Source organism: Natator depressus, chromosome 10, assembly GCF_965152275.1.
Source record: "Natator depressus isolate rNatDep1 chromosome 10, rNatDep2.hap1, whole genome shotgun sequence".
NCBI classification, from domain to species: Eukaryota; Metazoa; Chordata; order Testudines; family Cheloniidae; genus Natator; species Natator depressus.
In genome coordinates this window covers 80,433,989-80,461,792 of record NC_134243.1, presented here as the reverse complement: position 1 = coordinate 80,461,792, position 27,804 = coordinate 80,433,989, and the positions used below count along the sequence as shown (strand labels likewise).

The following is a 27,804-nucleotide window of genomic DNA, read 5'->3' as shown; positions in this document are numbered from 1 at the left end:
ATAGCTCGCCCACATTTTGGACAAGTGCTCTAACCCCTGGGCTAATGGTTGCAAAGGTGATGCAGTGCTTTCTACTCTCAGTGTCTGGGATCTGAGCACACCTGTTGGATCCAGTCCCATAGGCAAGACAGGTGGGCAAGAGCTAGTGTAAGGATTAGGCACCTGGGACATAGGGTATGTCTGCATTGCAGCTGGAAGATGCAATTCCCAGCTCAAGTAGACATACCCATGCTTGCACTGATCACGCTAGTGCACTAAAGACAGATGCATACCAACTTCCATCTATATACACTGAGGATCTTGGACAGGATTGTACTCAGGGCCCCTAGCCCAAGGGTGGGCAAACTACGGCCGGGGGCACATCCGGCCCTCCAGACATTTTAATCCGGCCGTCAAGCTCCTGCCGGGAAGTGAGGTCCAGGGCTTGCCCCGCTCTGGCACTCCAGCCAGGGACCAGGGTCAGTGTCTTGCCCCACTCCACACAGCTCCCAGAAACAGCAGCATATCCCCCCCCCTACAGCTCCTATGCATAGGGGGCTCCACATGCTGCCCCCACCCCAAGTGCTGCCCCCACAGCTACCATTGGCCAGGAACCACTGCCAGTGGGAGCTGCAGGGGTGGTGCCTGTGCGCTGAGCCGCCTGGCTGCACCTCCAGGTAGGAGCTGGAGTGGGGACATGGCGCTGTTTCTGCGAGCTGCTTGAGGTAAGTGCCACCCAGAGCCTGTCCTCCTGAACCCTTCCCACAACCCAAACCCCTGCCCCAGCCCTGATCCTTCTCCCACCCTCCCAACCCCTCAGTCCCAGCCCAGAGCACCCTCTTGAACCCCCAACCCCCAATTTTGTGAGCATTCATGGCCCGCCATACAATTTCCATACCCATATGTGGCCCTCAGGCCAAAATGTTTGCCCACCCCTGCCCTAGCCCATCCTGCTGTGTGTTCAGCAAACAACTGTGCTGCTATTTTCAACAGTCTAGCACAATCAAAGCTAGTGTATGTCTACCCAAGCTGGAAGTTATGTTGCAGACATACCCGTAGGTGGCTGTATGCATACCCAGCAGAAGAAATGAAAGCACCTAGGAGACTTTAGCAACAGAAACAAAGGTGCCCTCAGGGTTAGACAGCAGCTAAGGAGGGGGATTTGAGGATCTAAATTTTGGATTGAGGCACCTAAATCCCTTTGTCTAGCGCTTCATGAACTCAGGAGGATAATGGTAGATTGACCTTTCACTGATTTCAAATTAACAAAGTGAAAAAGCACTCAGTAAGGGCCTTAATTAAAGCATTATCTTAATTAATCACTTTTGGACAAATTGTAGAAGAGGGAAAAGTATCTTATGGTGCTTCATTGTTATGTTACTTAAAATGATGCCAAAGGTCACATGCAACTGAAGGATCTTAAAATTAAATTGTGATTCTGATGACTTTTCAAAATGTGAACAGAATTATTTTTCAAGTTTCTCCCAAAGATTGCTTCCATGGTCACATGCACACAACAATCCCTCTTCTAAAGTATTCATTTTTTAAAGTTACATAGGGAAGGCAGAATCATAAAGTAAAATGCAAAGAAGTGTGAGGATTCTGAAAGGTTATTGCTTTTTTTTTTTTTAAAAAAAGAACACAATAGGTACTTATAACCGTAGTCATCACAGCAAGTCACTTTCAGAAATTCACAGTTGCAAATGAATTCAAAACCATAGTGATGCATTTACATTCCTATGCCAGATGTAATAGGTCATATACAATACATTTCTTATATTTAGCACCTTTTGTATTAGAACTTCTCAAAGTGCTGTACAGGGAATATAGTTCAATATAAATTGTCAGTTTCCCCACATTAAAATAAAACAATAAAAAAGAAAACTTTAAATTTAAAGGCCCAGTTCCTTTATCGTTGGGCACATTGGTGTACTTAATGCCACAATTACTTCTTAAAGTAAGGGTAGCAGAATAGGCCAAATGGAGCTAATGGAATATTACTCCCAAGCAGAGTGTTTCAAAAACTCAGCACATAGAAGGCAAATGTCCTTGCTTTAAAGAACTTCAGCCTATTTGGTTAGACAATCAAAAGCCAGTATCAGTTCAATACAACACGCAGAAGGGGAATGAAGCATAGAACTGTGCAAAATGCAACATTTAGCTTGATCAACTAATCTTAAATAGATTATCATAAAGGTTTGAAAAGTTTACAAGAGCCAAGGCAATTTCACAATCTGTTTCAACCCTTTCCTTAAGTAGAAAAACCACTACATTTACACCTAAATACAAAGGAGAAATAAATTTCTTAGAGATGCCTCAGCTCCTCTTAAGTCAGCATTCTTCCACTGTAGTCCAGCCATGCCTGTTCAGCGCACACAATCCACAGCGCAGTCATGCCTTGTGCCCCGTCGTATCCTCCCAGACAGACAGTCTGCCTGGGCCAGATCTCTAGCATACACATTTCGCAGTTCTTTATCCAGTTGTTTCTTTTGTGGGCACTTGTTAGCACTACAGCATCTACTGTGACAAAATGTTGAGGTTATCCTTGGCGCTTGCTACGGAAGTCCTCAAGGAAATAGATACTGTAGAGCCTTGATTTTACAAACATTTAAATCTTATAAATGACCAGTTATACAAACTAGTTTTCCCACCTGAAAAAACCCCACATCACAAAAGTGATGTTGACGAAAAACAAGTCAACAGCTCTTCCCATCCTCATGCCTTCAGTGGTTTGGAAATCACTGTGCAGTGGGGTTTGAAGGGCAAGAAGGAGGCAATACAGTGCACCAAACTACAGCCTATGCACTGTACCTACTCTAGTTTCGAGACGTTCAATTTTATGAATCTCTCAATCCTCAATTAGATTAATAAAATAGGGGTTCTACTGTTAAACTCTTGTTTAAATGACCGCACAACTTTTCAAGGTCCTCTACCATCATTGCTGGATCCTTCCATGCTCTTATCTTTGGAAACAGCGCCCCAAATCCAAATAACTCTGAGGTTGAGGCAGGTTCAAAAACCTGGATTCAGGTTATGTGGCTTGGGCCACCCTCAAGTTTAAAGGCACATATCACCAAGACTGTAGGCAACACCAAGGACTGCTGTTGATTGCAGTGCTTTGTCACCAACTTCATCACTGGAAAACTACTGGATTCCTCAGCAGGAACAGGATAAATGAATTCCCCAGTCTCACACCCTGCTATGTGAATTGGGGCTCTGGTATTCAGTCACAATTGTGCCTTTGGGGATATACTTTTTTTATTCAGGCAATATCAAAAATACCATGAAGAATAAGCAGAACTGGAGAAGAGTCAGATTTTTTACCTTCCATAAATGGAAGAGTCGTAATTTAGAATGGAAATATTTTATTTAGATTTCTTGGATTTATTTGGACTATCCTCCATTGTGGCTATTTCACTTTAAAATACTGAATGAGAATTCTATGTCAGAAGGTGATTAGGTATGCTTAAAAGTGAGAGTTTTAACAGATTTTCTCTGCTCGGGTTTCAGCAAAGCACAAAGGGGTTTTCAAGTAGAGTCCTAAGTATTATAATGCATTTAAACAGCATTTAAAGGATGTGTGTGATCCCAAAGCTAAAGTGAAAATTTATTCTGCAATTATCATCTTGTTTTTACAGATTTTCTGCTGTGTGTTATTTGGAAAATCCTTTACTTCAGACAGCCAAAATATCAAGTTCAGTTATTTTCCTTTCAGTCTTTTACTGAGTTGGGTTCTAAGGTGATGATTCATGTATTAATATGTGGTTATTAGATGACTCCTCTACCTCTATTGCCGTTATCTGTCTTTGGCAATGGAAAAAAGAAAATTCATTCTTAAAATCTCAGCAACAAATGGAACATACATAGAAATCAATCCTGCTCTCATTGACGTCAAAGGAAAAAATTCCATAGACTTCAATAGAAATAGAATTAGGCCCATATATCACCTATTAGTTTGATTTATAGTGCTGAGAAAATCCATACATCTGAAAGGGAAAAAAATGTATCTGTTAAAAATAAGTCATAGGAATTAGGTGACTATTGATGATATTTATCTCAAATAGGGAAAAACAAATATTACAGCTGTCAATTATAAATATTGGGTAGGGTACCTATTACCTAGAGCAGGGGTTCTCAATCTTTTTTCTTTCTGAGGCCCCCCCCAACATGCTATAAAAACTCCACAGCCACAGGGGGCCTTGCAAAGCTAAGTTGTTCAGGTTTCAGCTTCAGCCCCAGGTGGTGGGACTTGGAGCCCCAGATGTCAGCCCCAGGTGATGGGGCTTTGGCTTTCTACCCTGGGCCCCTGCAGGTCTGATGCCAGCCCTGCTTGGTGCCCCCCTCCCCCCCCCCTAAAAAAACCCTGCTTGCGGCCCCCCAGTGGGCCCTAGCCCATTGGTTGAGAACCACAGACCTAGAGGTCCAACCGAAATTAGGGCCCATGCTACTATGAATTGTGCATATATGTACACATACTAAGAGACAGTCCCCAGTCCAGAGAGATTACAATCAAAGGCCCCAATTCAAGATAACACTTAAGCACGTGCTTAAGGTTAGGTGCATACTTAAGTGCTGTCCTGAATAGGGATGCTTTACTGAATTAGGGCCTAAATAGACAAGACAGACAAAGGCAGTACTATTATCACCACTCTATAAAGGGGGAACTGAGCCAGAGAGTGAGATAAAGGGCCTGATTTTCCAAGCACCCACAGGGCTCGTTGACTTCATTGGAGTTGTGGGCATTTCTCACCTGTAAATAACCAGCCCACAAGTGACTTGGCCCAGGTCACACAGGAAGTCTGGGAAGGGAACCCAAATCTCCTGAGTCCTAGTCTAGTACCTTTAGCACATATCCGACCTTCCCCTTACTCACTGGAAGCTTAGTATTTGCATGTCTCAATCTTGTAAACTTCCTTAAACACAAAAGGATAAACCACTGAAAAAAAATCCAAGAAGGCACAACACTCTCCTTTGCCATGATACTGCCAAAAACTTGACAATGGATAGGCTGCTGGTATGTGGTGATCTCTGCCTGTCATGCCGACCAATATTGTCTCATTGTGCCCTCATTCTCCCCTTTCGAGGTGTCTGTAGCCATCTGTTGTCTCTTGTCTCATCCTTAGATTGTAAGCTCTGGGGGCAGGAACAGTCTTTTTGTTCTGTGTTTGTACAGTGCCAAGCACAATGGGCCCTGGTTCATTACTAGTAATGGACCAGGGCCCATTGTGCTTGGCACTGTACAAATAATCATATGGTAATAATCATAATACATAATAATAATTAATACTACACTTTGCTTTGCAAGTTAGGTTCCCATATTACACCTGAAAGGTTACAGAGCACTTAGTGAGGTTACATGTTGACATTGACTTATACGTTCAGTCAAGGGTTTTGTTAACATTACAGCCCACAAAGTCAAAGCTCAAGTAGTCCAACAAATAGGAGACTGAATTATAATGGTAGTTTTAAGCCTTTGACAATCTATGTGTACGCTCATAAAGGAGTTTTTACAGGCAGTGAGATTTACATCCTGCTGCAGATATGGGGGCGGCCTGCAAAGCGTGAATGATAATATGATGGAAGCTGCTGATCGTGAGGCATCGTACACTGTCTGTAGACAGAAGGAGAGGTGCATCACAACACAAGGAATAATTAAGAACACAGATAGCTAGAAACATCAAATTACTAAGAATAATAACTCTTTATAGTCATCCTAATTAAATAAATGTTGAGTGCCTAATGGCTTGCCATTCATTTGTTTCGGAAGTAGCTAGTACTCAAAATGCGACTTAAAGAGTTATTACTCTTTAATTAACTTATCTGCCACATACGTTTCATGGTGAGTTTCCGTCTGTTTTCCACTCCCGTTGCTTTCAGTGCAGCCTACAGCGTGTAACTGTGGACACACACATACCCTGGTCGGCAGGATCTAGAGTCCAGTACATTCTGCCAAGCAAGCGGGGCCCACTGGAAGCCAAGAGCAGCATTATGATTTCTGTTAGCAGAGAGAGAAAAGTGAAAGTCGCTGTCAGTCCATGCTGTTCACAGAAGACAGTCATCTTATGTAGTTCAATGAGGTTACGGATACCAATTTTAAAAAATCCCCTCAATCATTATACCAGTTCCTTATAAACAGATTTCAAGTTGCCGGGGGGGGCTCCCAAGTCCCCTACAGACTACGATTTAAGTTATTTACAATGACCTGCCCCTGTTTGTAGCACTTGAGGATTTCTCCAAGCAAACCAAACAACCATCAAAAGGTCCTTTTTTCTCTCTTTCCTTTGAGAGAGAGGGGAATCAGAGGAAAAGGAAAGCAAAGGTGGTCTGTCTCTTAGGCAGTCTTTTGGAGTCACCCCTTTGGGGCTTGGCTTATCAGCTGATATCTTTAATTAAGGTCTGCCTCCAGCCCCTCCTCTTAGATCACCATGCTTTATACCTGGTCCATGCAGTCTCGGGGACAGTCAGGCCTGAGACAGGCACCATCATGACTGATCTGTTTCTGTGCTCAGCTGTCTTCTTTTTTCTCTGCCCCTTCCTGTGGCAGGCTGTCTCTTTTTAAACTCCCCCTCCCCACCCCTCCAGACAGAGCAAGCCTTCCAGGTGTGCCTGGTTAGTGCTGGCTGAGCCCTGAAGAACTCAGTAGTCTCCTCTTTGCTAGAGCAAAGGGGAGGGGTTGTCGCAAAGTTGCTGACGAAGCTCACTGAAGTAAAGCTGATTTCATTCTCCCTCCCACCCCACCTTGCCCTCATCTTATATGGTAGATCATTTGTGTGACAAAACAGAAAGAGCAACCCCCAACGCTCAATATAATCTTTGTACCCTGTCAGATAAATGATGAATGAAGAACAGGGATAATGTGATATCTACTGGTTTTGCTGAAGTCTGTTTGATCACCGGCCATTGGTATTCCGCAGGAGTTTCTAATTGTCACTTTGTGATATGTAGCAGTGCTGTGGTTAAATGCACGGGGTCCTGTATCTGTTATTAACCTTTATGTTGTGCCTCCAGCAACTAGGGCAAAGTAAGATCAGAATTCTGATCAAGTTATATTTAATGCACTGTTTCTCTCACTTGACTAACAACCTAGTATTTTAGTTAAAAATTGAAAAACAAGAAACGGGAAAATATTGATGACTTAGCTATGGTAATGTCTTCTCTTTACATATCTCATGCTCGTTTTCCATAGGATGGTCCCCAGGTCATTGAATAAACACTGCGATTTTGCAGGTAACATATCAGTAAATCACTGTCTTTCAAAGCATTTTTACTACACCATTGCTTGAAAATAAGGATTTCATTTCATTCTGAATTTATTACTATGACTATGCTACTATTTATCTCAATGGCTCCGGTGTACATTATTAATGGGTTATTTTATTGTTCTTCTATCCACGGGGAATCATATAGCCAAGGAATTTTTGTATTAATCACAGAATCTCTTCTAAATTAGAGTCTAAAAGTTCCACTATCAGAAGGTTTGGGGATGTTTTTGTTAATACGGTACTGAGAAAACAGCTACTGTTGAAAGAGTAGCAGAAACATAGATTGTCTTGTTCAGAGACAAGTGTTGTTTATCCCAATACTCAGGTGAGTTTTCCAGCAATGGGTCAGATCCTGAGCCAACGTAAATCTGCATCACTCCATGTGAATCACAGATTCACACCAGCTGAGGATCTGGCCCAACCCAATGTTTTCACTTATCAGGGTCATTTAATGCCTAGGTGTAGGCAGGCATATGTGTTTTCTGTTGCTGTTCTCCTCCATTGAACCTTTCATTAAACCAGTTAGCATCTGCAGCTGCAGTGATGGATTAGTGATCATACAGGTGCAGCGGCAGGTCCACCATAGGAGATTAAGGGTTTACTGCAGGCAGGGGAGCAATAGATTGACCAGCATGTGTACATGTTACAAACTGCTAGACATTTTTCAGGCATAGGTATCTACTTCTCCATCCTATTACGCCAGACTTGTGCTGACATGTCTCCACTGAAGTCAGCAGAGGCATGCTGGTGCGGAATGGAGATTCAAGCCCCGCGTAAGAACCTGTGGGTTAAATTCCCCTTCTGCTGACCTTCTGACCGGGGAGGATTTCACCTGTGGGAGAGAAAGTGCTTCTGTCTAGAGTGGCAGTCATGTGACCGAGGCCTTCCTTTGGTTTGAGCACATCTCTCTGGCGCTGCACGCCGAAGCCACAAGCAAGTTATTTTTGCATCAAACCATAAAAAAGCACAAATCCTCTGTTTTGTAATTACCATAGCACTTAAGGACACCACCCCCCATGGATTCTCTGCTCTACCTTTTTCTGCTGATAGTAGTTGCTGGAAATAGCAGCGAGGAAAAACACAGAGGGCGACATATGATGTCACAGGCCTTTTAAACCCCACAGTAAGAGAAATGCCAGTACTAGATTGTAATGAGCAATTTGTATCCTATATAAATAATTCAGATTTATTGTTATTTAGCACTGTGTGGTTATTCCTGGCTGCCAGCCAGGGAAAGACTGAGTCAATGTGGCTCTAGAGATTTTTCTGTTCATCAGCTAATCCAGCTGTCTTCAGTTTCCATTACTTCATGGGGACGTTGAAAATAGATGTTCCGTAGAAGTTCCTGATTGTTCTGCACCAGGACTCAGAGGGAAGGATGATGGGTTTATATTAATTATTAACAACTAATTAATAATGATAATTGGCTATATTTTTATTAATTTGCTCAAGGATTTTTTAAAATGTATATTTTACAGTTTAAAAATGATCCCCCAGCATGTTCTCCCCTTATGAGTTTGAACCAGATTCAACTGAGGGCTCAATCTGACGGCTCTTACGAAGGTGAAATTCCCCTGAAATGAGAAGACATTCCCCCAAGCAAGGATTGCAGAATCCAGGCCTGTAAGGCTAGACTGTGTCCACCCCTTGGTAGGTACCCAAGAATGGGAGGGGATGCAAGGCACCTACTCCCCATCCTTGGCACAGGCTCAGTCTTTGCACTTAGGGGCTAGACTGGGGCAGTCTTTGCACTTGTCTCTCCATCTGGGAAAAGAAGAACCTGGCTCCACAAAGGCCAGAAGAGCAGGGGCCAGTGGAACAAAATGCATGTTGGTTCTGTTCGGAGGGAAGCTACAGAAGCCAGAGGCCTCATGTATTCCCAGGGTGGTGCACCAGCCTAACTCTCAATAGCTCCAGGAGCTCTTGCTGGGGAAGAGCCATAAGGTAACCGTTCGTTTGGAGAAAAAGGTCCCTTCCTGAGAAGCAGCTCTGCAGAGTTCAGGGTTGCAGGGTAGAAGCAGATATTATGATGCATCTGGGTAGCATAAGTGGGTAAAATTCACTAAGCTGAGTAGTGAAGAACAACACACAGCGGGTGTGTTGTGGGGGAGGTTTTCGCTATATTTTAGGATGGGTTTTAATTTACCATTCAAATTAGCCTTCCCGTGCAAAGGATTGAGTGTTCGATCTAACAGAGACCATCCTTTCAACTCCCGGGCATACCTCTGTTACAGGACTCGGCTTCTCTACCCTACCTGCACAGCCATACACACTGGAGAGGGCTGCACATTCCTGCAGCGGGACCCATCCTGGCTCACCCAATCTACAGTGCTGTACAACAGCTGCAGTTTGGCCAACATGCCACAGATTGAACTGGAGACCTCCAGAGTTGAAAGTACGAGTCTCCACAGCTTGAGCTAAAGCCTCAGGCTCTGGAGTTGGGGCCGTCACAGACTCATAGCCTCTATGAATCGGACACAACACACACTGGCCAGTGGGTTACAGTGGCACATCGGCTTTTGCACATTAGGGCTAACATGGTAAACTGCCCAAGCGCCGCATAAGGGCTCCCAGTCCCACATGCGTTGGGCAGGCTGCGAGGAAGAACAGGAAGCACAGTATCCAGAATGCAAGAAGGAACTGCACGGCAGAACTGTCCCGTGGGCGTCTTTACTCTGAGCAGGCAGGGGCCAGGTGGATAACTGAGCTTTGCTGACCTGTAAAAAAATTTTTTAAAAAGGCAAAACATCTAACTAACTCATGAGCCTGGGGTGGAGGAGCTGGAGCAAGGTGACAGCCGAGGAGTAGGGTTGGAATGAGACAGGTGGCAAGTGGGCATATGTTTCTGCCAACTTTGCAAATACGACAGTTGGGAGACAGAGTCGAGGGCTTGGCGGAGGAAGGGGGGGGTGTCTTTCCACCCCTCAGTGCATGTGTGAGTCCTGTCAATGTTAATGGGAGTTATGCACACCCAGCAAGGGGAGAATAGACAGACTATAGAAACCAGACTCCTTCCCTGGGAGTCTGTGCTGCCTTGAATAGGGCTGCGCAGGGTGGAAGTCACCAAGGGATTAGGCCTGTAGAGAGGAGTCTCATCTGCAAGGGGTTTAGTCTCTTCTCAGGGTGTGCTCAGGGTGTAACTGAAGATTGGCTTTGGCCTGAGATAACAAGAGAGGAGTTTGCGGCCAGTGCTGTGAACGCACTGAAGACAAGGGGTTGGCCCTGAGGCATGTGACTGCCGCTCAGTCCCACAGAGGAAAGAACTGCACTGGCCTGGCTGATTCTGGGGACAGGCTGCTGGCTGTTACAGGGAGCACAGAGCAGTTCCTCTGCCATTTGCTGCCTGGTCCTGCAGAGAGTTAGACCGGAGCAAGGAAGCCCTGCGAACTAACTCCCTGCCTCCCGCACTGGCTTGTCGAGATTCTCAAGCCTTCTGCCTCACTCTCTGAAGTCCTGCAAAGGCTAACACAGCCGTGGGGCCCTAGGAGACCCCCTGGAGCAGCCTACAGGGGTAAGTGAAGGCAGCCAGGGCTAACCAAGGATGCCTAAGAAACAGGTGCTTCTGGGTGGGATGGTTTTAGTAGGACGCGCTGGTGGCCTGTGGGGACTGAGGGTGTGTCTGTGGGCTAGTGGATCTCAGTGCTGGGCATGCAGCTCAGAGACAGACAAGGGCCCCTTGGGACTCTGACTGTCCATCCCGATGAGAGAGGTCTCCCTTGTCATGCCCCAGTTGCCCCACTACCATCTATGGCCGCAGGGGTGGGAGCCACTGGATACCCCCTCTGGGGAGCAGACTGTCTCAATGTAGACAGTGAAGTAGACACAGTCTTCCCAGTTCTAACATCACAGGATGAGTCAATTCTAGGAAATCAGAGAAAGCTTTGAGCTTGACACCATGGGGGTAAAGTACCCACCACAAGCCGAATCCTGTCCCCTCTTCATGCTCAAGTAGCAGGTGTAATGCATGGGGCCAGGGAGATTGGTGCATCATAGTGTCTGCTGGGGCACCAGGGGTAGAAATCCTTCCCACACCAGAATGCTAGTGGGATGGCTCAGCAGCGAACCCTAGAGTCCTGGTGGAGATGGAGCAGCCCCTGGATGAAATTCACTGCTCCCTGCACGGAACCAGCCTGGCTCTGCTGAAGGGCAGATCCACCAGGCTCGTCAGCAAATCCAGCTGTGCAGGAGCATGCAGGAGCCATGCCGGGCTTCTGATCTCCAGGGCTCACCCGGGATGGCCAGAAGCTGCCTGCCTGGGCTCTCCAAATCCTGCCCCCAGTACGCCACACAGCAAAGCCAGCCCAGCTCCGGTGAGCCCAAGGCTCCAGTCACTCAGAGGAGTGGGGCAGGACTCACCCCTCTCAGGGTTGGATCCTCACTTATGGCTGTCACCGCCAGGGAGCCAGCAAAGCTAGATTCTGGAATGGCAACCCATCGTCAGCTGAGTCACTCCACCACATTGTTAGGGGCTTATTCCTTCACCCGCTTACTTCATCGGTCCTTCTCACATGAACAGAGAGCAACAATACCCGAAGTCCAAAGGTGCAAACAATTCAATGTTTTTTGGGGTGAACTTCCAGCAAGCAATGATTCCAGTTTCCTTCCTTAGTGTCCCCCTTCCCAGCTCTGACACCACAGAGCCTTACAGCTGTGTTCCTGTTCCCATTCCTGCCCTTAGCCAAACATGATTCCAATTTCCCTACCCCCATTCCCTGTTCCCATTCCCCCCCTTACTTCCTGATTGACTGCAGACTATATAGTAAAACTTGAGTTCTGCTTAGCTATACCTTAACCTATCATTTTACTGAAATTTAACTAACCAATTGTAATGTATTGTAACATGATTATTTAACCAATTATATCCCACCACCTTAATTAGTTTACACCCAGCAAAATTAATTATACAGCAGACAGGAACAATCACAGAACCAGACAGAGATTATACAGACAAACAATGGGGAAATGGGGACTACAATGATAGAACAACACAGAAATGAGGATTTCCCATCCCAGCTATGGATAAGTGAGTTCTTGCCAGACAGGATGCTATCAAACTAAGTTTCCTTTTACATTTTCTAGGCACTTCCCTTTCTCTGGAGGCGATAGGCATTATCAGGACAGGATTGTATCCTAACAGCCCCATAGCACCTTCTTTCAATGTGACTTGGTTGGAATGTGAGGAGGTGACCAGTCGCTTCCCAGCTTATGGCAGCCTCTGATGCTTAGCCAAAGGCCTTAGCCTAAGAACAGGGCCTCAGACTGTCTCAGTGAGAAAAGGCCTTAGACAGTCAGACAGTGATTTGGATTCTCTCTTTTATACCTCTAGAACTAGCTAAGTGATAAGAATACACCTAAATTCTTAGAGTATAGGCCTTTACAGACAGGCCTGAAATATATCCTAACACACATCACAGCTGCCATCTGGGCCGGAAGTCATCTCCTCCTTCCTGCTTTAACTCCTCGTATCATCCTTAGCATGGTCACATCCAGGGTCACGGCACCGCCCTCTACTTTCTTCATGCCCACTCATCTCGTTCCATAGCACCGATGTTTAATATTAGACGGTGTAATGGCGAGGCAAAAGCCACCACTGCAGACCCACGTTCTAGCCAGAGCAGGGTCAGCGCCAGCATGTCGATCCCCCAGCTAGAGTAGTTGCAGCTACCTGTTTAGAGAGCGATGCCTCAGCCACTAATCTGTACCACCTAAACCCAAGAAATACAGGACCAAGGCCTGGACTCCTCACTCCAATTACCTCTCCCTGAACCCAGTGGAACTTTGCAGAATAACAGATTGTCGAGCAACAAGGGTTTGGCCTGTAGTTTGCAAGGCCACATGGGGACCCAATCCTGCCTCCCTCATGTCAGTAGTCAAGCTCCTGTTTATTTCAATGGAAGCAGGATTGGGCCCCAGCACTGAGATGCGGGGACGCGGGAAGAAGTTTGCTCTCTGAATAGCCCACAGTGACTTTTGGCTGCGCTGGACGCTTTGTCTTAGCTGGCAAAGGAATCGTACATCAACGCAGAGCTTGGAGAAGGATCTTGTTAAAATGGTGACGTTGCTGGAGGGTCAGAGGGCTCCTTCCACAGCCAGCGTTCTCAGCACCTTGGATGGTGTCAGACCACTCCTGCTCCAGCAGCCAGGTCTCCCTCCCGCCCCAGCCCAAACCTGGGAGTGCAAAACAAAAGGTGATCAGCTGTTACACCGGTATTTGAACCCAGCCAGTGGTATGAAGATCAGCATCCTGTAGCTAAAACCAAGAATTAGGAATAGGAAGTCCAGCTTTTCTGGATGATAACTCTAGACAATCAGCCATGGAAAGATTGATAAAGCTATTACAACCCGCTTACGGCATCCAGTCATGAATCTAATTCAGCTGGATTCCCAGCTATAATTCTGTGAGAGAACACAAATGAGTGCCAAGATAAAATTCACCCAGAGCCTCATTATTCAGCACAGGAACAATGCCTGCATTTGCACAAATGCAGGTAGCTAGACTGATTTGGCTTCTGCAGCACAAGGGATGAAGTTTAACACAGAAAACAAGGACTTGGACTGGTAACACTGGGTACAGCTGAAATGGGACATATTATTATATGTATTGCAAGTTTCTGCAAAGGGACAGCTGGGTGCCAACATCTTGCTCAGAGTGACTCTGTCAAGTAGTTTAGAGCCTGCCCCGGCTGTTATCTGGGGGGAGGGGGGGGCGGGGTAGGAGGCTGGGAGAGTCTCTTGCTTCTGAATATTCAAGGACCAAACCTTGAAGTTCTTTGAAGAGATTTTTAAAGGCCCTCCCAATTCCCATTGACTTTCAATGGGTGATTAACTGCCTTTTGTGTTCTGAAAGTACCCTCCCTTAGGGCAGTTCTGCTCTTAAAACGCTGCAGCTTTGCCACTGTAGGACTTCAGTGAAGATGCTCCTACATGGATGGGAGAGCTGCTGTTGGCATAGCGAGTCCACCTCTGCGAGAGGCAGTAGCTGTGTTGGCAGGAGAAGTCCTCCCATCACCATAGTGCTGTCTACACCAGGGGTGAGGTCAGTATAACTGTCATAGAATCATAGAGTATCAGGGTTGGAAGGGACCTCAGGAGGTCATCTAGTCCAACCCCCTGCTCAAAGCAGGACCGATCCCCAACTAAATCATCCCAGCCAGGGCTTTGTCAAGCCTGACCTTAAAAACTTCTAAGGAAGGAGATTCCACCACCTCCGTAGGTAACGCATTCCAGTGTTTCACCACCCTCCTAGGGAAAAAGTTTTTCCTAATATCCAACCTAAATCTCCCCCACTGCAACTTGAGACCATTACTCCTTGTCCTGTCATCCGCTACCACTGAGAATAGTCTAGATCCATCCTCTTTGGAACCACCTCTCAGGTAGTTGAAAACAGCTATCAAATCTCCCCTCATTCTTCTCTTCTGTAGACTAAACAATCCCAGTTCCCTCAGCCTCTCCTCGTAAGTCATGTGTTCCAATCCCCTAATCATTTTTGTTGCCCTCCGCTGGACTCTCCAATTTTTCCACATCCTTCTTGTAGTGTGGGGCCCAAAACTGGACACAGTACTCCAGATGAGGCCTCACCAATGTCGAATAGAGGGGAACGATCACGTCCCTCGATCTGCTGGCAATGCCCCTACTTATACATCCCAAAATGCCATTGGCCTTCTTGGCTACAAGGGCACGCTGTTGACTCATATCCAGCTTCTCGTCCACTGTAACCCCTAGGTCCTTTTCTGCAGAATTGCTGCCTAGCCATTCGGTCCCTAGTCTGTAGTGGTGCATTGGATTCTTTCGTCCTAAGTGCAGGACTCTGCACTTGTCCTTGTTGAACCTCATCAGATTTCTTTTGGCCCAATCCTCCAATTTGTCTAGGTCCTTCTGTATCCTATCCCTACCCTCCAGCGTATCTACCACTCCTCCCAGTTTAGTGTCGTCTGCAAACTTGCTGAGGGTGCAATCCATACCATCCTCCAGATCATTAATGAAGATATTGAACAAAACCGGCCCCAGGACCAACCCTTGGGGCACTCCGCTTGATACTGGCTGCCAACTAGACATGGAGCCATTGATCACTACCCGTTGAGCCCGACAATCTAGCCAATTTTCTACCCACCTTACAGTGCATTCATCCAGCCCATACTTCTTTAACTTGCTGACAAGAATACTGTGGGAAACAGTGTCAAAAGCTTTGCTAAAGTCAGGGAACAAGACGTCCACTGCTTTCCCTCCATCCACAGAACCAGTTGTCTCATCATAGGAGGCAACTGTCACTGAGGGGTGTGGATTTTTCCGGTAAAACCATCATTGGAGCCAGTGGGATTTTGCCTGAGTGCAGACAGATGTTACCAGGATCCGGCCTGAGGTGAAACATTTTCAATCCTCTACCCTGCAACACAGAAAGGAGGGGTGATGGCCTCAAGTGATGGCTGCTGCACGACCAGGCTTTCCACCCACAGAAAGAGCACAAGTTAATGAACTATGATCTAGATTAATCCCAACCTCTGAGATGCCTCGCTCAGCGTAGACCCTGCTGCAGACCTCCACCAGGTCTAGGAGTGGAGGTTGAAAAGCCCCTCTATCAGCAGCCTAAAAAGTGGGTAGGGAGCTGATTGGGCACATCCCCCTGGCTGCCTCCGCCATATGGGGTTGTAAAGAGCCCTAATCACAACCCTGATGGGAGGCAACCTTACCTGGTTTCTCTTGCCATGAATCCACCTTGGGCACCTGGAGATGCAAGTCACAGGGAGTCTGGCCCAAATCTGTCTCTGGAACTATTCTGGGATATGAAAGAATCAATGTGAAAACAGCAAACGTATGTGCCTGAGGTCGTTACGCCCCTTTAGTGGGTCCCTATGAAATATATATTGTTTTTTCCCCAGAGCCCCCTGGTATTTCTGTTATTGGCAACGATGTCAAAGTCTGTATAGACCAAAAAAAAGATGGAGGCAAATTTCACATGGGAAAATGAAGGAATCTGGGTCACCTCATTTCAGTCAGAGAGGCTCAGGGTCCTGGGCCAGAACTAGGTGTTGCTATTAGGCTGTGGGTGGCCGTAGAAGACTTCCCAGCATTCAATGCTTTGGCGAAGACAGCTGTGAATTCTCTCTTTGTGAAGTTGCAATGAATTAAAATGAAAGGTGTCTCAGCAGAAAAAGGTAGAGCAGCAAAAAGAGATAATGGTAGAAAATGCAACAAGAGGAGTAAACACCCTGATAAAGTGCAGAGGCAAGTTGGTTGAGTGGCAGGTGTTCAGGCCACTGTGCTGCCAATGGAGAAAGGCGGCCATGCAAGTCAAGGCTGAGAGCAGAATCAGCTTTCTGGGCCCTGCAATGGCAGAAGCAGGAGGTGCCATCTGGACCGCAGCTTTGCTTCCTGTCAACTAAGCCATGAAGAGGCATTTTGTGTCAAGTCTCAGAGGGAGCCAATTCCCTCTTCTCCCAGCCAAAGGTGAGATGCAGCGACAACAGCTGCTAAATGAGGAGTGGTACATTGGCTCCAAATCTGTGAATAACCTAGAGACTTGTTCTTGCTTCGGGGCCCTGACGTGAGCAGTCGAGTCTGTACATTTGCCAGCCTGCACTCCAATACACAATGGCAGACATAATGGCTCCTTGGAGAAAAATAACACACGTGTACTGCAAACAGAGGCATGTTTTCCTGCCCCTAACACTATACTATAAAGTTATTGCAGGGAGAGGATCACGCAAGAAATCCCCCACCTGTCAAACATCACACTGATAAGCTACAAAGCCGCAGTTTGGCAGGCACAAAAACTGACTATAGCTGCACGGCTGGGCTGATCTTTCATGGTGGAAAGTCACTAATTGATTACGTTGCCATAAAGAATTCCTGCCTTCCATCTGATTGTATTGACAGGAACCTCTGCCACCAGCGCCAGACAATAAAGAAATAATACGTCTCTTAATGTTATATTCCTGCAATGAATACCAAAACAGGCCACAACAATCTTCCTATTCACGTGCCCATCCCCTTGCCCTGAGCAATTCCCCTGTCCTGTCTGACTCTAATGAGAATACATTAGACAGGGCTAATGCGGCTTCCAGATCTCTAGGTGTTTATTATATTTGTAGGGGAATGACAGCATCCTGAACACGGGGCATTTTCCCAATATACCAGCATCAAACTGTATGTGAATGTAACCAGGTCGTGCTCCAAGGCCCTACCCAGAGCTCTCTAGCCATCCCGACAGGGCATAGAAATGTTAATCTCTCACTACTACCTTTAGATGATGTGCACAGACCAGGAACCTTTGCATAATACAATGCAGGGCTTTCTTTTCCTTTTTCTTTTCCTGTTCTAGAAGCAGGCCTAGAGCTCTCACCTGGGTTTGTATGTTAGACAAGGCCAGATCTTCAGCTAGTGTTAATAGGGTCACTCCACAGAAGTACCAGAGTAGATTCCCACCAGCTGAGGATCCAGGAAATACACTTTCACACGAATGAAAGCTTCCAATAGTTCCATGTCTATGTTGCTAAAGTGGGATCATGTTTTGTTTTACATATGTAATCTAGTGTGTTGGCGCCAGGGCCGGGAGTCAGGACTCCTGGGTTCTGTTCCTGGCCATCCCGCCATCTTGCTCTGTGACCTTGGACAAGTCGTTTAGACCAAAAATGTCAAACCTGGGTGCCCAAAGCAGCATATATATATGCACTAAAAATAAACACAACCTCATTTTTGAGTGCCTCTGAAAGTCAGGCCACATTTATTAAGGTGCCAGTTTCTGACTTTAAGCGCTTAGCTTTGAGCACCCGATTTGGACTATGTTGGGTTTAATTCTCTCGGTGCCTCAATTTACCCATCTGTGAAATGCATATAATAATACGTAGCTGCATCACAGGATTTAATCCTGCTTAATTAATATTTGCAGAGTGCTTTGAGATTCTCAGATGAAAGACATAGACCTGCAGAGAAATCTTATCCTGCTCTCTTGAAACAGCACACCTAAGAACTAGAGACAGTATTTACTCCGAGCTCATTGAATTCGGGCAGACTTGGAGCCTTTAAATGGCCTGCGTTATGTTTGATGCTCTCTGTCACAATCTGATCGAGATCTTTGGCAGAAAAGTGACATATAAGCAGGGCAGACAGGCTCTGAATTATTGATATTCCAGGAAGCTGTAGCCGGGCTGCCATGTATTACCAGGACAGGAGAGTTAATGACTATTTTAATCAAAAACTTGAAGAGAATGTAATTACTACACTCAAGTCTGTTCAAAATACTCCAGCATTGCTGTTGGTGACCACATACAAAAGAGCCGGTAGGAAAGTTGGTTTCAAAACAACATAGTAATGTACCATGTAAGACAATTGATCTCTTGGACATACTTCCAAAGAGGCTTGAAACTCTAGGAAATGATTATAAGAGACACTGTGCCATAACAACACAGAGTGCTCTTTCTGCAAAGTCAAATACACCTTCACGAATTCATTGTTCATTCTTAAAGACTTCTTAGGCAGCCAGCCCAAATGATCTGGGCATAAAAAATTAAGTTACTTCCTTGCAAATAATTCCTATGAGTAAATGTTTCAAATGAACCTTTGGATATAGCATTATGCACATACTGTGCTAGTTATTGCTGACAGGAGTGGAGGTTTACAGTGGAAAATTACTGCCCCATGCTGGGAAGCACCGAGTGACAGCGCAGTAACACATCTGAAGCCAAGCTGGAGAAACACAGCAGAAAAGTTTACCTCATTATTCCTGCCAGCTGGTTCTGCTCATCTGCACAGCCGCTGATACTCGCTCATTTGAGCAAGCCCGGTTTGGTCTGCAAGCGTACCCGCAGAAGGCTGAAATGTCACAAATACTCATGCAAACAACTCTCAGGGAAGCATCCCTGCAGACAACCCAAAAGCTGCTTGTGACCGGGGAACGCAGAGGGAGAGGGGGGTCACAGCAATCAAATAAGCTGCAGGAGCAAGGAGATGATACTAGCATGGGTTCTCTCATCAGCACCACTATGCCAGATGGAAGAGAGGTCCTCAGCCTGGTGTTTCTTCAGGGGCATGGGTATGTAGAGCCCTGTGTGGATACAAAATTTGTATATGCATCCGATCCGCAAATGTGGCCCGCGGATATAAAGCGGATAGCCTCAGCTTTGCAGGGCTCTCTGGACATGCCTCAGCATCCAGCTGTGTCGCTGGAGTCTGGCCAGGTTGTGAGGAGGGGTTTCTGCTGTGTCTGGGACCACCAGGCTGCATGAAGAGGTTTAGGCTGTGTGGCCGTGAAAGGTCACCCCCATTCAAGCCACCCAGTTTCACTTGAGTCCCCGAGCAACAGTGCCCAGGGTGTTGGGTGGAGAGCAGCAGCAACAGCACCAGTGGAGGGGGCAAGCAAGCAGTAGCAGGCATAGCATTAGTGGTGGAGGAGACCTGCATGCTGCCTGCAACGCGGGCATGGACCATGCGACAGCACCGGCCTGTCAGGGGCAGAGGATCAGATGGGGAAGGAATGAGCCCTGCAGTCCCGAGACAAGGCGCTCCATGACAGCACGTTGCTGCTTCCTGCCTGCAAGCAGAAACCACAGAAGGCAGTGGCTGGAGGGAGGCTGTGATGGGTTTTGCCCTATATCTCTGGCATATGCCCTGCTCTTGCAGTGGACACAGTGCAGGATTCTGCTGCACTGGGCGCCAGCTCCTGCTAGCGTTGCATGAATTAAGTCACACCGGTTTGAGGGGTAGTCGGCCTCCTGGCCCTGCCCCTATGGAAATGGGAGAGGCAACGACTTGGTTAGGTTGGTTTCGCCATTTTGTTACATTCAATATAAATAATTCTACACCAACAACCCGGAATGGTTCAAACCGTCCTCCTGCTCGGCCAGTGTCCTCCGCTGTACCTTAATGCTTGCAAGTGACTGTGATTTATGTTGCCACAGCAAGAGGCAGGTGCTCCTGGTTGAAAATGGGTCAGTGTCGGTCTGTCAAATCCTAGTTTGCTTCTGTGGCAGGTTCACAAATGACAGTTGCGTGAGAAGTCGCTCTCCAGCCTAAGCACTTGAGGCCAGACCCTCCACTGGCACAGAGTGGCGTAGTCTCATGACACCAGTGGGTCTCCATTGATTTTCATCAGCTCCGTGTGGAGAGGTGTCTCTCGTTGGGGGCTTTCGCCTGCACTTAAGCACGAGTAACTTTACTTACATGAGCCGTCCCGTTCTTTTCTTTAGCAGAGTCCACGAGCCACATCCTCAGTTGGTGCCAATCAGCTCCAATGGACCGAGCACATCCCCACCAGCCAAGGGTCAGGCCCAACGTACTGATGGGTTGGAACAGCTCTCTCGTCTTTTCTTTTTTAACCTGACGCTGAGACACAAACCCCTGAAGGGGATTTAATCGATTGATGCAGACGAATTTTCACCTGGGAAAGCCTGAATCTTGCCGGGGTGACAGAAATCTGTCATCGGCAATGAGCAAAGTTACTCACATGCTTAAGTCTTTGGAGGGTCGGGGCCTTCATACCAATGACAGAAGCAAGAAATACGACGAAAGACACAGCAGTGGGCAGTGGAAAGGCAAGTGCTGAATGGCCAAAAGCACCAAGGTCTAGCCGCACAGCACTGTACCTTCCTCTGCACACCTCATCTGGAGCTGTCTTGTGCCCTAGTATTCTCCCAGCACTGCAATATGTATCCGGGATATAATGCCACCCACTCACTCACCACTCTGTTCTGTTTTATTCCCATCCTCCTACCACGTTGTGAGACAGATGGCATCGGCCTCAATATTTCAGAAACACGTTAAGGATTGTTATTTCCTCCATCACCTCCTTCAGCCTCCTGCCTGCCAGAGGAGAGAGAGAGAGAGAGAGAGAGAAGCCTGTTTCCTGAAAGGGTCTAATCGTTATTGGCCTGCAGCGCCCAGGAACAAAGAACAGGAGGTGGAGGAGAAAGCAGAGGGCAACAGAGATGACATTTCTCTCTGGCTGATAAGGAAGCCTGTCTCCAGCAAGCAGCGGAAGAATGGCTGTTTTCTTTTTAAAATGGATCAAACAGTGCTGCATCTGCTCAGCGTCTCCACTCTCAACACCTCTCTAATTTATACAGCATGCAGATCAATCCATGCGCAGACAGCCTGCCGCTGTCTAGGGCTGCGCTCTCGGCCAGATTCCTGCAGGAAAGCATGGTTTGTTTTCGTTGGCTGCTGCGGAGAAAAGACGGCCTTTTGTCTGAGGTACCGGGGTAGGACCTGGATTCAAATTCCTGGCTCTGACCTTGGGCAAGTCACTCTGGGCCTCTGTCCCGCATGAGGAAATTGGGGCTAACCCTGTGAGGACAAATTCCTTTGTTTGGGAGGCGCTCAGATCCCACAGGGATGGTGGCCAAATAAAGTGTGTTCGAAAACAGACAGTGGAGAATTCAACCTGCCTTTCTTCTTTCATGGCGTGATGCAGTCGTGGGGAAAGCAGTCTGAATTGCTCAGCTCAGCCTATGCTTTGCCCAGCGATTTCTGGTGAAATGGAACAACTACAAGAGTTTTAATTTATCCACCTGCTGTGGAAAAAGAGAGGCATCATATCTACTCAAAGGAGGCAATAAAATGGAAACAACACTCCAGTATTGGCTGAGATTAGAAATCGGTGCTTCAGACCTATTCTCCCCCCTCTGCCAGCGGGCGCTATCTATGGCCCAGGGAAGAGACCTCTGCTTCACACAGGGGATTGTGCAGTTCCCCCCACCCCAGGTTCTCTGCAGTTTGGCTGCCCCCTGGTCCTTCATAACAAAGACACTGCATTCCCCCATGCGCTCCTGGTCTTTGCCTGCTGCCTCCCTTTATGATGGGTGGTGGTTTTTAAATCCTTCCTGCTTCCACGAGCGTCAGGCAGACCGAAGATTCTCAGCACACGTTGGAACTGGGTTAATTTATCACCCGCTGGGCTCGCAACGTACCTCCATCCTCTGCCGGTATGCCCGTCTCTCCCAATGCCGTCATGCTCTGCACAGATGGGAAGAAGTGAGCGGACATAGGGCTCCACAGCTCAAACACCCAGGCAGGTTGACTGGAAAGGAAAGAATGCTCCTCTCCAAGGAGGAACTATGCCACGGCAATGCTAGGTGAGCCCGTTAAGGACGAGAGCAACGCAGAGCAGGGAAGATTTGTCGACTCTCCTGATGTAGCACTCGCCTCACCACTTTTCAACACGTCACTTTTCTCAGTAGCTCTCTCTGAATACGAATTCCTCCCCCTCTGCTGCAGCACACCTGCAAATTCGGGCATCTGCACATTGGACACTGTCCGTGACAAACAGTTGCACATACACCAAAGAGAATCCCATTACCCCAAACCCTCCCTTAGCCCCCAGTGAACCCTGTCCCCGCTGGCAGGGGAGGGCGGCCTTGTGGCTAAAGCAGAGGTTTGGGAGATAGCAGCTCGGGATTCCCACAGACTCTGTGTGTAACCCTGAGCCAAGGCACTTAGGCTCTGGTTCACAAAGGTGTTTAGGTGCCTGGCACCCACTGATTTTAGTGATAGGCAGGTACCCAAGTGCCTTTGTAATCTGGGCCTTGCCGTTACAGGGGGCTCAGTTATCTCATCTGCAGGGTGGGTTGAATAATTCTGAACTGCCATTCTGCATGCACCCTTGATCCCAAACACAAAGCAACAGGCATCGGGCTCATTAGAAGTGGCACAGAGAGAGCCTCAGCTCTGTAATTATTTAGCCTGGGACTGAAGAGAATCGACCAAATGCACATTCCTTCTAGTATATGTTTAAAGTGTCTGACGCTGGCACAAATACACATACCACATACACACTAGGCAGAATAAAATACCCTGTTACTCAGCAGCAATGTGATTTTTCAATTAAGTGTTACCCCAACATTTTATCTATTAAACAACCCCCACCCCCAAGGCCGTGCTGGAGACCCCATCTGCCCCACACGCTCTGTGCTCTTCCTTCTCTTTGGGTGACATTTACAAGAGTCGAACGCCAGGCTTTGGCGAGAGCGTGCCTGCTGGCATCCTCAACAGCATCTGGCCCGTCGGCAGGCTCCTCAAGCTGATGTGCTGCCAGGATAAACCCGTCTGCGGCTTCTTTGTGGAGTTAGGCTGTTGGCGGTGCTTTCGCTTCTTGGGTAGCATCTGCCTCTTCTGCCATCTCTGATGAGTAAGTTCCTGTATGCTGGGAGGAGGGGGGGGATTAATTCTAGGACCAGACTTGGAATTCTCGCCTGCAGCCTCTTTCTATGACGAGGTAACTGGCTCTGTGGATGAGGGGAAAGCAGTGGACGTGTTGTTCCTTGACTTTAGCAAAGCTTTTGACACAGTCTCCCACAGTATTCTTGCCAGCAAGTTAAAGAAGTATGGGCTGGATGAATGGACTATAAGGTGGATAGAAAGTTGGCTAGATTGTCGGGCTCAACAGGTAGTGATCAATGGCTCCATGTCTAGTTGGCAGCCGGTATCAAGTGGAGTCCCCAAGGGTTGGTCCTCGGGCCGGTTTTGTTCAATATCTTCATAAATGATCTGGAGGATGGTGTGGATTGCACCCTCAGCAAGTCTGCAGATGACACTAGGTCCCTCTGTATCCTATCCCTACCCTCCAGCATATTTACCTCTCCTCCCAATTTAATGTCATCTGCAAACTTGCTGAGGGTGATAGGATACAGAGGGCCCTAGACAAATTAGAGGATTGGGCCAAAAGAAATCTGATGAGGTTCAACAAGGACAAGTGCAGAGTCCTGCACTTAGGATGGAAGAATCCCATGCACCGCTACAGACTAGGGACCAAATGGCTCAGCAACAGTTCTGCAGAAAAGGACCTAGGGGTTATAGTGGACAAGAAGCTGGATATGAGTCAGCAGTGTGCCCTTGTAGCCAAGAAGGCCAATGGCATTTTGGGATGTATAAGTAGGGGCATTGCCAGCAGATCGAGGGACATGATCGTTCCCCTCTATTCGACATTGGTGAAGCCTCATCTGGAGTACTGTGTCCAGTTTTGGGCCCCACACTACAAGAAGGATGTGGAAAAATTGGAAAGAGTCCAGCGGAGGGCAACAAAAATGATTAGGGGATTGGAACACATGACTTATGAGGAGAGGCTGAGGGAACTGGGATTGTTTAGTTTGTGGAAGAGAAGAATGAGGGGGGATTTGATAGCTGCTTTCAACTACCTGAAAGTGGGTTCCAAAGAGGATGGATCTAGACTGTTCTCAGTGGTAGCTGATGACAGAACAAGGAGTAATGGTCTCAAGTTGCAGTGGGAGAGGTTTAGGTTGGATATTAGGAAAAACTTTTTCACTAGGAGGGTGGTGAAACACTGGAATGCGTTACCTAGGGAGGTGGTGGAATCTCCTTCCTTAGATATTTTTAAGGTCAGGCTTGACAAAGCCCTGGCTGGGATGATTTAGTTGGGGATTGGTCCTGCTTTGAGCAGGGGGTTGGACTAGATGACCTCCTGAGGTCCCTTCCAACCCTGATATTCTATGATTCTATGATTCTCTACCCAGAGCCAATGTGAATTTAGTGCCGGTGAAAGGTGACATGCCTGGAAATTAAAGTTCCTTGTTTAATCTGGAAACTAGCTCAGGTGGGTGACCAGTAAGGCTGCCAAGTATGGTGGGATAGTGGCTTCAGGACACATGGTCGCTGGGAACTAGACTGGAGCCATTGACTGACAGGGTGCTGAGCCGCTGTCATATGGGAATGGTTTTCCAGCCACAGCCATCCTGTGTCCACTGTGAGTCGCTGACATAGAGGGGACAGAATCTGCAGCCCAGTATCAATTGCTGAGATCGTAAGGGACTGATCCAAAGCCCACTGAAGTCAGTAGAGAGGCTCCCATTAACTTCAGGCTTTGGATATGGTTTCAGGTCACCAGTGTTATATTACCAAGAACAAAATCCTTGGCTCAGTAGCCCATAACCGTTTCACCGCCTGAGCACGTACAGAAATGCACCTGCAGCTCTGGTAGCTGAGACCTGGGAACATTAGTAATGGTTTTCCCGAAACAACCATCCTTCAAAGGAAGCTTCTAAAAATTCATGAGACTTTCCACAATGACTTAGTGTGATTACAATATTATGCACTTAGATCAGCTATCACCCAATGTGCCAAATTTCAACCTTTCCAACCTGTGTTCCACATCCCTGGGTCCCACATCCCTGGGTCATATACCTGAAAATCTTACAGCACAGCATCCTGCACTTTTACTAGAGGCCAAGTGGCACTTAGCCCATTTCTACAGCAACGCTCTCCTGGCAGAGCCATTCCTACTGATCAAGTTTGTGTGTAGCAGTATACTCAATCCTAAGAGGTGTCTTGGGTGCCCTTAAGCCCCACAGAGGGTGGGTCTTTAAGATGTGTGATGACAAGGTCTTGAAACAAACAGTCCCACCGGTGCACATCCAGTTCCTAATGGATTAGACTCAGGCAAGCTGTCACAGCATCCCATCTTCCACTAAGACCTCCCAGTTGAAAGTGAATTTTTTGTTGCAGAGGGTGAAATCAGCTCACAGGTTACAAATTAATTCAAGGCAGCATCTGGTACATCCCAGACACAAGGCAGCTTTTAAAGATTAAAAGTGTCTGGTACGTGACTTTAGACTGCGAACTTCTTGGGGCAAAGATGAGTCTCTTCTGTTGGGAACCACTGTCTCGTGGGCACAACCATAAATGAACCATAAATAAGAGCAACCACCACCATGAGTAAAACTGATTGACAGTCATGAGTTAGTCATAGTCACCTGAGTATGTCCATGCCCCGAAGGGAAAATTACCCAGAACACCCTTGGGCTTGTGCAGAAAAAGGCATGGGCCCCCAGAGGGATGCTCACAGAGAGTAGGCCTTTGTTGCAAAAAAGGCATGTTCTTAACTCGGGTAAGCTAGTTAGTTCTTTAACTCAGGCTAAACTATCAGTGAAGACACAGCAACTCAACTTTTAACTCAGGTTAACAACTTGAGCTCAACCCTATGCTCTCCTATAGGCCTTAACCAGAGCTGCTAACCCAAGTTAAAAGCAGCATTGCCTGGTCTTCACTACTAGGTTAAGCCTGAGTTAACGAAAAAACCCAAATTAAGAACACACTTTTGCAGTAAAGACAGACCCACCTTTAATGACAATAACAGTCTAGTCTTTTTCCTGGTCTAAAGAAAAGCACATTGTGGGTCAAGAAGATCAAATATGGTCTCTATATTCAAGGCCAAGAGCATGATGCTGTCTTGTGCAGGAGGACAGCCTAGCAAGTGTTGTTATAAATTTTATATGAACATGTCTTAGCTCAAGTTTCTTTTGGTTTACACTGGAGGAAGGAAATTACAATCTGGATAATTTACACAGACATCTTGGGTGAGATTTAACGCCTTTGAAAATCTTGCCCTAAACTAATGAGCCTTCCCATTTTGGATAATGAGAACTTTTATTAACGTGGAATGTAAATAGAAAAACTTTACTTTATGTTACTCCTCTCTGAAGAATGGGTACATGGCCACCTACCTTGAAAGTGACTCTTGCAACGCTAAAATAATACTATATTTGACTTATTCCTGGTGCAGTGATTAGGTCAGGAATGATATAACCAAAATGAATGTCTCTGCCAATCTGGAAGGAAGTAGATAAGTATTACCAGGAGATCTATTGGCGCGTCAGAGTAAGGGTGACTTTAATACTCAAGATGGAATAAAGTCTGAGAACAATGTCATCTGCTTGACTCTTGGCAACATGGTTTTCTTTATGTAACAGGTTTCTGCCAAGCTGAGTGAGAATCACAGAGTTTGTAATATCAAGGTAAGATTCTCCTTTGCGTGGCTTGTTAAAGCGCCTCGCCTGCAGCTGGTTCTGGGCAAACAGACCCAAGCCAATTGCAGGATCATTGACTCATAGACTTGAAGGTCAGAAGGGATTATCATGATCATCTAGTCTGGTCTCCTGCACATTGCAGGCCACAGATCCTCATCCACCCACTCCTGTTCATAGAATCATAGAATATCAGGGTTGGAAGGGACCTCAGGAGGTCATCTAGTCCAACCCCCTGCTCAAAGCAGGACCAACCCCCGACTAAATCATCCCAGCCAGGGCTTTGTCAAGCCTGACCTTAAAAACCTCTAAGGAAGGAGATTCCACCACCTCCCTAGGTAACACATTCCAGTGTTTCACCACCCTCTTAGTGAAAACGTTTTTCCTAACATCCAACCTAAACCTCCCCCACTGCAACTTGAGACCATTACTCCTTGTTCTGTCATCTGCTACCACTGAGAACAGTCTAGATCCATCCTCTTTGGAACCCCCTTTCAGGTAGTTGAAAGCAGCTATCAAATCCCCCCTCATTCTTCTCTTCCACAAACTAAACAATTCCAGTTCCCTCAGCCTCTCCTCATAAGTCATGTGCTCCAGCCCCCTAATCATTTTTGTTGCCCTCCGCTGGACGTTTTCCAATTTTTCCACATCCTTCTTATAGTGTGGGGCCCAAAACTGGACACAGTACTCCAGATGAGGCCTCACCCTTGCCGAATAGAGGGGAATGATTACGTCCTTCAATCGGCTGGCAATGCCCCTACTTATACAGCCCAAAATGCCGTTAGCCTTCTTGGCAACAAGGGCACACTGTTGACTCA

General features: G+C 46.9%; 1 long non-coding RNA gene across 1 annotated transcript in view; it reads right to left on the bottom strand.

Moving 5' to 3' along the window:
- Positions 1-2,179: 2,179 nt before the first annotated feature.
- LOC141994596 (uncharacterized) overlaps positions 2,180-27,804 on the bottom strand; it is a 40,042-nt gene continuing 14,417 nt past the window's right edge. The window contains exons 2-3 of the long non-coding RNA XR_012641180.1: positions 5,811-5,974; positions 2,180-2,499 (exon numbers count right to left, since the gene is read on the bottom strand). This is a non-coding gene — a long non-coding RNA (uncharacterized LOC141994596). The remainder of the gene's footprint in view (positions 2,500-5,810; positions 5,975-27,804) is intronic.